General features: G+C 41.6%; 1 pseudogene; it reads left to right on the top strand.

Annotated features, from left to right (window-relative positions):
* Positions 1–7,104: 7,104 nt before the first annotated feature.
* Positions 7,105–9,392, top strand: LOC136225858 (FT-interacting protein 1-like; annotated as a pseudogene).
* Positions 9,393–9,720: the final 328 nt, after the last annotated feature.

The following is a 9,720-nucleotide window of genomic DNA, read 5'->3' as shown; positions in this document are numbered from 1 at the left end:
GTAACTCCAGTTTCCTTAGTCCTTTCATTTTTCTCTAACCTGTTTCTCATGCTGACTTCTAACAAATAAATTGTTTGAAGTCATAATGTACTACAAGGAAAATAAATCAGTTGTCGTCCATGGAAACTTATCGTTTCCAATACAAAGTAACTAAAAACAACTATACAACATTTGTAAGGATGTGCAGGTCAAAATCAAACCAAACCGAATACCAAAATGCCAAAATAATTAACTTCAACGTGAACTGACAGTATAACCAAACCAAAATATTTCAAGTTTAATTTGGTTTTCAACCAAAAAAATCAAAATTTGGAAACATATAAAACAAATAAAAATCACTATATTTTCTCAAATAACTTACCTCTAACAAGAACAAAAAAATCTTAAAATTCTTTCAAAACATAAAAAAAATTAAACATCTAAAATTAAATGCATATTTACGATCACATAAATGCATAATACAAAGTAATTTGGTTCAGTTCAGTTTTTCTTTTACATTTTTTCCCATACCAAATCGAACTGTGAAATACTCCTAAAACTATAACAGATTCCCAACTGAAATGTTAAGAAAACCCAAACCAAATAACCAAATTGAGAAAACAAATAACCAAATAACCAGATTGAGAAAACAAGATGCCCTAGCCGCCGGAGATCCCTTTGTTGCCGTCGTCCAGGATGAGCTCGCCGCAGGTAGATCTTGATGATCACGTTGACATCAGAGTTCTCTTCAATCCAAAGCTCCGTTTTGGAGCGCCTCAGACACAAAAAGCGGCGCCTACGCTTCCGAAAGCAGCGCCACAGACGTACCCTAGTTACACCACCATCCTGAAACGCAATATTCTCGTGACACCTTCTTCTTCAGCAACAGTTTCGGAGTTCGGAGGGGTTCGATCAGTCAAAATATCACAAGCAGCGTATGACAGAAGAATTGCGCTATGCGAACATTCATTAATCGGCAGGTTAATTTTATCCAAGGGTGACTCACCAAGGAAGGTTTCTGAATTGAAAACGATTCTATCATCGGAATGGGGGTTAAAGGATTCATGGAAGCTCATATCAGTTGGAAGGGGGTTTTATCATGTCTTTCTTCAATCAAGGGAATCCAAGGATCAGGTTCTCAGCAAAGGAATATTGAATCTAAAGCCAGGAACTTTTCGGCTACAACCCTGGAAGGCCGACTTTGATCCAATGGCGGAGAAATCAACACATGCTCAGGTATGGGTCCGACTTTATGCTCTGCCTTGGGAATACTGGGACAGGCAAATATTATCTGATATAGCCAAGGGGCTGGGCGGTTTGATTAGATTGGACAAAGCCACCTTAGAGGGGGAATTCGGACACTTTGCTAGGATGTTGATTGATATTGATCTAGCTGAAGAGCTTCCTTGTAAGTTAGGAATTGAGAGGGAGGGTAAGAAATTCTGGATTGAAGTGGTTTATGAGAAATTGTCAAGTTTTTGTAAGGTCTGTTCCAATATTGGACACATGGCCTATGAATGCAAAAGGAACTTGAAACCGGTTCCAAATAAGGTAAAGAACGTAGATCATACAATGGGTTTTGGAGGGAAGAAAACTCAAAGTTCAACAAATGCTATTGTCCCTGTAACAAAAATCACAAATAATCTGATATATGATCTGCGCACTCCACAGGCAGAAAATCAGTCGGAATCAGAGGAATCCTCGGATGAGGGGGAAGAGTTTCATACAGATGTTGAGGAACGACCGTCTTCTCCGGGTAATTCGAACATTAAAGATGCATTGCTAGGGTCTGCTCCACAGACGGGGGATCTAACGGAAATTTTGGCAGGAAATATGGAAGATCCATTTGCTGATATAACAGTACATTCATCCCCGGGAATATTGAATACAGGAATTCCAAATGAGAAAGAGTTACATGGTCTTGTGGGAGAGCCAGTCGTTGAAGGGATACTAAGCCCACCTCTGCGACAAGCTGAAACGGTATCTCCTTGTTCTTCAAAAAGTTGGGCGGATGAAATGGAACAGGAAAGACGGAAGGAAATTGTGGTTAAAAAGGACAGCACACCCCTGGAGCAAAGAACTCGCATCAAACGAGCAGGAAGACCCCCAAAATGTTTTAAATGAACATTTTATTTTGGAACTGCAGAGGTATCCTTAACACGGATACCAAACGCTACTTCAGGAATTTATACTCAGTACACAAGCCAGATATTGTCTGTTTAGTGGAACCGATGGGGAATTTTGCTGACAGTGATCACAGGTTTTGGAATAATATAGGTTTATCCTTTGTAGCTTGTAACTCAACGGAAAGAGAGAGGATGTGGGTCCTCAAGTCTGATTGTGTCACCCATCAAGTTGCAACTGTGGTAACGCATGACCAATGCATTCTCTTACGGTACGTATTGCAGGGCGTTGAGCATTACTTGTGTTTCGTCTATGGCAGTAATTGGGCTGATAGACGCCGACTCTTATTTGAGCGGATTCAAAATCTCCGAATTGAGCATCCAGGTCTGTGGATGCTAATTGGAGACTTTAATGCAGTTCTTGGCGCTCATGAGAAGACTAGGAGAGCCCCCGTAGCGCGTCCCTGTAGGGATCTCAGAGAGTTCATTGACCAAGGGGAATGGAGGGAAGTCCACACCATTGGATCCTTTTACACCTGGTCGAATGGCAGACAAGGCTCGGCAAGGGTTGACTGCCGAATTGACAGAGTTCTGGTTTCGGGAGATTTTGCAGATAAGTGGTCAAATAGTTGCACTGTTCTCAACAGGCATCATTCTGATCACAATCCGTTACTCTTTAGATTCTCGAGTGGCATCAGCCGCCCTTCAAGATTTAGATTTCAGTCCATGTGGGTTTCGCATCCGAATCTGAAGGAAATTATTCAGGAATACTGGAATAGCCCGCATCCCGGCATTGGGCCGATGCATCTTCTGATTCATAAGCTCCGTGGGCTCCGGACAGTTCTGCGTGGGTGGAACAAAGAAGTCTTTGGGAACTTAGACAAAAATATCAGTGACAGTGAGCATGTCTTAGCACAAATTCAAGCCGACATTAGTGCTAATGGTATCTCCCCGGAGAGACACGAAAGAGAATTACAGGCCCATGCCTCGCTTGACCTCAATATATTGTAGAAGGAAACATATCTGAAAGAAAAAAGCAGAGTTAACTGGCTAGAGCTCGGGGACAGGAATAGCCGTTTTTTTCACAGAGTAGCGGCGCAGCGTAAGTCGTCGGCCGGAATACAAGCGTTGCGTATAAATGGGCTAATTGAAACAGATCTGACTGCCATAGCGGATCATACAACGTCACATTTTGCCGAGCTCTTCAGGAATCCCAGTCCTGGTATTGTGGATTTGTCTGAGGTAAGGGAGATAGTGCCTAATTATGTATCGCAAGATATGAACTCGGAACTGGTCAGGGATCCGTCTGATGAAGAGATTCAGGCCACTGTAATGGGCATGTCGGCAACCAGCGCGCCAGGTCCTGACGGTTTCACTGGTATTTTTTTTCAGAGTTATTGGAGCATTGTAGGGGCAGACGTGTGCGATATGGTACATTGGTTCTTCCGAAATGGGATAGTTACTCCAGGCCTGAACTCAAGCATAATGGCTCTTATTCCAAAGGTAGAGGGTGCGATAAGCATTGATCAATATAGGCCAATTGCTATGAGCAATTTCAGTTTTAAGCTGATAACTAAAATTCTAGCTGATAGGCTAACGCAGGTGGCTGGCCAGATAATAACAGATAATCAATTCGGATTCATCAAAGGCCGTAGCATTCATCAATGCATCGCTATTGCCTCGGAAGGCGTCAATTGTCTGCAAAAACGATGTTTTGGAGGAAACATGAGCATGAAAATTGATATAAAAAAGGCTTTTGATACACTTGACTGGAATTTCTTGCTTGAGGTCTTAGACGCTTTTGGCTTTTCACTAAAGTTTAGAGATTGGATTCTCACAATATTGTCATCTGCCAGATTATCAATCATGACGCCTTTGGGGGTCTCGGGCTACTTCGCTTGCTCCCGTGGGGTCCGACAAAGAGATCCGCTCTCACCTATATTATTTGCAATTGAGGAGGATTATCTTAGCAGATATATTTGCAGGCTGGTGGAAAGAGGGGATTTGGATCCTGTGCGTTATTCCAATTCTCAGAGGTTGCCTACGCATCTGTTATACGCTGATGACATTCTCTTGTTTTGCAGAGCCTCACTGAGGAATGTTAGAGTTATTGCTTCCATGTTTGCGAGCTATGGTATCATTGCAGGGCAGCAGGTGAATTGGGCAAAGTCTGACCTTTTCTTTGGGACCCCAATAACAGCTCGACGAGCTAGTCGAATGGCTGATATTACAGGGATTAAACTTGGCAAGATTCCTTTCATCTACTTGGGTATCCCTCTTTTCTCGGGGGCTCCTAAACCAGATCATTTAAGGAATATTGCAGACAAAACCATCTCGACTTTTTCTAGATGGAAAGGCACATCCCTCTCTACGGCAGGACGACTAACTTTAGTGAAGTCGGTGGTTATGAGCTCACTGACACATTCGTTCATCATTTATAAGTGGCCCCGGAGTCTTTTGAAGAAGCTCGTTAGCAGTATGAGAAACTTTGTCTGGACTGGTTTGGTCGTTAAGCAAAAGTTGGTTCCCGTGGCTTGGCGGGTTTGCACAATGTCGATGGTTCAAGGCGGTTTGGGAATAAAAAATTTGGCGCGTTGGAATACAGCCTTATCTGGGAAAATTGCCTGGGGAGTCATAGCTGATACAAGTCTTTGCTTCTCTCTTCTAAGATCTCGCTTCCTCAACACAGCGGGGTTGGCAAGGAAATGTATATCTCTGTCCTCGGTTTGGATTTCTATTAAAACCTCCTATCAGACGCTTCGGGATCATAGCTTCTGGCTGATAGGAGAGAATTCCACGCTCAGCTTTTGGAATTCGGAGTGGATCATACCAACGTTAGCAGATAGGCTTAACTTGGATCGGGCGGTGCGAGATAGGCGTTTGGAAAGGATTAATGAGTACAGAATTAACGGAGTTTGGGAAATCCCAGATTTATCGCCTGATATTAGAGCTGCTGTTCTCGCGGTTTCCCCAGGTGGTCGGACCACGGACTTGTGCTTTTGGAAGCCTGCTACGAATGGTTTCTTCACGGTTTCCCTGTTCTATAAATGGCTTTCACCATCACCTACCAGGCATTTCGCAAATCGAATCTGGAAAGCTTATATTCCCCCCTCGCACTCAATGATAGCCTGGAGAGCGTCCTGGGGCAGACTGCCGACTCAGAAGCTGCTGCAGTCCTGTGGTATCTCCATGGCTTCCATGTGCTGCCTTTGCAAGTCCCACGAGGAAAGTCTTGATCATCTGCTGCTTACCTGCGAGTTTGCTAGGCAAATATGGAGAGGTGTTGAGGGCTTGTTTGGCCGTAGATTGAACACAGATACAATTCCTTTGGCACAGCGCAATAGTTCATGGATTATGGGTTCTTTGGAGAGCTAGAAATGGGTGTATCTTTGAAGAGGAGCCTCCGAATATACATCAATCACTTCGGTTACTATGACCCTGTATTAGAGGTTCTGATTTTCTGGGGAAAGGGACAGTTTGGAATTCACAGGTTGAACTTCAAGTTCTATCTTCCCTTGCCTTGAAGCCGCGATTAGGTGCAGTGTCGCGTATCATCCCAGTGCGCTGGCAGAGACCGCCTAAAGGGTGGTGGAAGGTGAACACAGATGGATCTTTCTTGGCGGGTTCAGAGGTGGCTGGCTGCGGAGGTGTTTTCCGCACTGATACGGGTCATGCGATTGGTTCGTTTGCTTTATCGTTTAAAACTCAGTTTGCGCACATTGCCGAGTTAAAAGCAGCCATGACTGCTATTACACAAGCCCGCAGCAGGAACTGGAATAAACTTTGGCTGGAGAGCGACTCAACTTCTGTAGTTCACTTTCTTCGGAACAGAACAGGCAACATTCCTTGGCAGCTTCATCAGGATTGGGACAATTGTTTACGGGCTCTAGAAACAATGAGTTTGGTCGCCTCTCACGTATTTCGGGAAGGAAACCAAGTTGCAGATAAGATTGCTAATTTTGGTCGAACTTGTGATGAGATGGTTTGGTGGGATTCTGCTCCGGCTTTTTGTTTAGCTTTAATTAATGATAATGCTATTGGCCGTTTGGCCTACAGGTTTTGTTAAATCATTGTAATTTTTGCTTCTCATTAATAATATCGGGTCTGGTTGGGTGGTTCGTTCGGGGGTGCCAACATAGTTGGGATTTCCGTCTTCCGCCTTTCCTTTCCTCGTCTTTAATTAAAAAAAATAACCAAATTGAATCAGTCAGTAATTCAATTTTAAAAAAAAATTAATCATAAAAAAAAAATTGTTAAAATGTCTTAAAATGTATAGAAAGTCATTAACATGAAATTACTTCATTTTGTTTTGAAAAGTTTGATATGATAGTTAAAATGAGAATGAAACCAATTCCAGGTAAATATGTTATAAGTAAATCAAGGAAATATAGAGCAATATAGGCATAGTAAACATATGATGTGACTATATAATTGGTTGTATTGAAGTATATATATATAATTGTTATCTATTAGAGAAAAGGGAAAACCCAAGTTATAGAAGAAAGTTAAGTATATAATACCATGATTTGTAATACAAAGACAAGTATGAAATTCGTCAGTTAAAAAACTTTTGTTGTCTTCAAGTAGGCATTGTTGCCCTCACAAGTAACAAATACAAATATATTATGCTTTGGAGGAAAAGCTATCTGAGGTTCCATCAAAGCATTCCTTTCTTGAGCATGAGAAAGCAAATCTCTTTACAAATTCTTTTCTTCCTAAAAGCTTCATTACCTCTCACCAAATTCGGATGCTCATTATCCTCCCCTTTTCCCTTACATTCCTCCTCCTGCTTACACTAAAAACTTGTTGAAATTGCTTCAGATAGTAATTGCTTCAATATACAACCACCAACACGCTAGCCTATCAAGGGAGTACACAATGCACTCTGCTAATTAGCCTAACCGTCCCATTGATGAAATGACTATAGTTTGAAGGACATTAATCCCCAAATCGGGAATGGTGGCCCGCTGCTGCTGCTGTAACCTATGGACAAAGAGGGTGGATGAATAATGAGAGATATACCAGCACTCATGACCTTGTTGAGCAGATGTCTTATCTATATGTTCGAGTTGTCAAGGCTAAAGATCTTCCTCCCAGCTCCATTACCGCAAGTTGGAAATTAAGCTTGATAACTACAAGGGGAGGACAAAGCATTTCGACAAGAGAATGAACCCCGAGTGGAACCAGGTCTTTGCTTTCTCAAAAGACCGGATTCAATCATCAATATTGGAAGTCTTTATCAAAGACAAAGAAATGTTAGCAAGAGATGATTATCTCAGAAGGATAATTTTCGACTTGAATGAAATTCCTACAAGAGTTCCACCTGATAGTCCGCTGGCTCCTCAGTGGTATAGACTGGAGCAACATCGTGGGGGAGGGAAGGTATCATGCTTGCAGTTTTGGATAAATTTCTAGAAGCATGGCACGCAGATGCTTCCTTGGTCTATGGAGAAGGTGTTCTCAGCATCAAATCAAAGGTCTATGTATCACCGAAACTATGGTACTTGAGGATCAATGTGATTGAGGCTCAAGATGTTGTGCCAAATGATAGAAGCCGCATCCCAGAAGTACTTGTAAAAGTTCAGGTCGGGAATCAAGTTCTCAAGACCAAGGCATTCCCAACTCGAACATCCAATCCGCTCTAGAATGAGGATTTGGTGTTCGTTGTAGCTGAACCTTTTGAAGAGCAGCTGCAACTTACCATTGAGGATCATGTGCATCCTTCAAGAGATGATGTCTTAGGAAAGATAAACCTTCCACTCAACTTTTTTGAGAAGCGACTAGATCACAGACCAGTTCATTCCCGCTGGTTCAATCTAGAGAAATTTAGCTTCGGTGTATTGGAGGCTGGTAGGAGGAAAGAGCTCAAATTTTCCAGTAGAATTCATCTAAGAGCTTGTCTTGAAGGCGGATACCATGTCCTCGATGAATCGACAATGTACATCAGTGATCAAAGGCAAACAGACAGGCAGCTGTGGAAACAGCCTGTAGGAATATTACAAGTATGCTTATTGGGTGCACAAGGTCTTCTTCCAATGAAGATGAAAGATGCCAAATGAAGCACATATGCTTATTGTGTAGCTAAGTATGGTCAGAAGTGGGTCCGAAATCGCACAATTCTCAACACGTTTAATCCGAAATGGAACGAGCAATACACTTGGGAAGTCTATGATCCCTGCACAGTAATAACTTTAGGTGTTTTCAACAACTGCCATGTACGAGGAGGCGAAAAAGCAAATGCAATGATTCAAGGATTGGAAAAGTGAGAATTTGATTATCTACTTTGTAAGCTTTTCGAATCTACACGCATTCCCCCCACTGCTTGTTCTGCATCCAAATAGAGTGAAGAAAATGGGTGAACTGCAACTCGCAGTCCAATTCACTACACTGTCTTTGGCCAACATGATATATGTGTACGATCGTCCTTTGCTGCCTAAAATGCATTACCTGCATCCATTAACAGTGAATCAAGTAGACAATCTAAGATACCAAGCAATGAGTATTGTGACGATGAGGCTTGCTCGAGCCGATCCGTCTTTGAGAAAAGAGGTGGTGGAGTACATGTTAGATGTGGATTCTCACATGTGGAGCATGAGAAGAAGCAAAGGTAATTTCTTGAGAATCTTGTCACTTCTCTCCAGTTTCTTCTCCATAAGCCGATGGTTCAGTGATATTTGCCAGTGGAAGAATCCAATCACGTTAGTACTAGTTCATATTCTGTTTCTGATACTGATTTGGTATCCAGAGTTGATAATCCCAACTATATTTCTTTATATGTTCCTTATTGGTTTATGGAACTACAGATTCGGACAGAGGCATCCACCTCATATGGACACAAAACTATCTTGGGCAGAAGTTGTACACCCAGATGAACTCGATGAAGAATTTGACACGTTTCCTACTAGTTGATCCCATGATCTTGTTCGGATGAGGTATGACATGCTAAGAAGTGTTGCATGAAGAATTCAAACAGTTGTAGGAGACATTGCAACACAAGGGGAGAGGTTAGGATCTTTACTTAGCTGGAGAGATACAAGAGCAACCAGTCTTTTCGTTATGTTCTGTCTTTGTACAACATTTGTGCTTTATGTCACAATATTCACAATGGTGGCTCTGGTTGTCGAACTTTATTATATGCGGCATCTCAAATTCCGAAGCAAGATGCTCTCTGTGCCCAGCAATTTCTTCAAAAGATTGCCAGCAAGAACAAACAACTTACTATAAGTAACTCCAGTTTCCTTAGTCCTTTCATTTTTCTCTAACCTGTTTCTCATGCTGACTTCTAATAAATAAATTGTTTGAAGTCATAATGTACTACAAGGAAAATAAATCAGTTGTCGTTCATGGAAACTTATCGTTTCCAATACAAAGTAACTAAAAACAACTATACAACATTTGTAAGGATGTGCAGGTCAAAATCAAACCAAACCGAATACCAAAATGCCAAAATAATTAACTTCAACGCGAACTGACAGTATAACCAAACCAAAATATTTCAAGTTTAATTTGGTTTTCAACCAAGAAAATCAAAATTTGGACAACATATAAAACAAATAAAAATCACTATATTTTCTCAAATAACTTACCTCTAACAAGAACAAAAAAATCTTAAAATTCT

This window comes from Euphorbia lathyris, chromosome 4 (genome assembly GCF_963576675.1).
Source record: "Euphorbia lathyris chromosome 4, ddEupLath1.1, whole genome shotgun sequence".
Lineage (NCBI taxonomy): Eukaryota > Viridiplantae > Streptophyta > Magnoliopsida > Malpighiales > Euphorbiaceae > Euphorbia > Euphorbia lathyris.
Note: the sequence above shows the minus strand (reverse complement) of the source record. Positions and strands in the feature narration are given on the sequence as shown.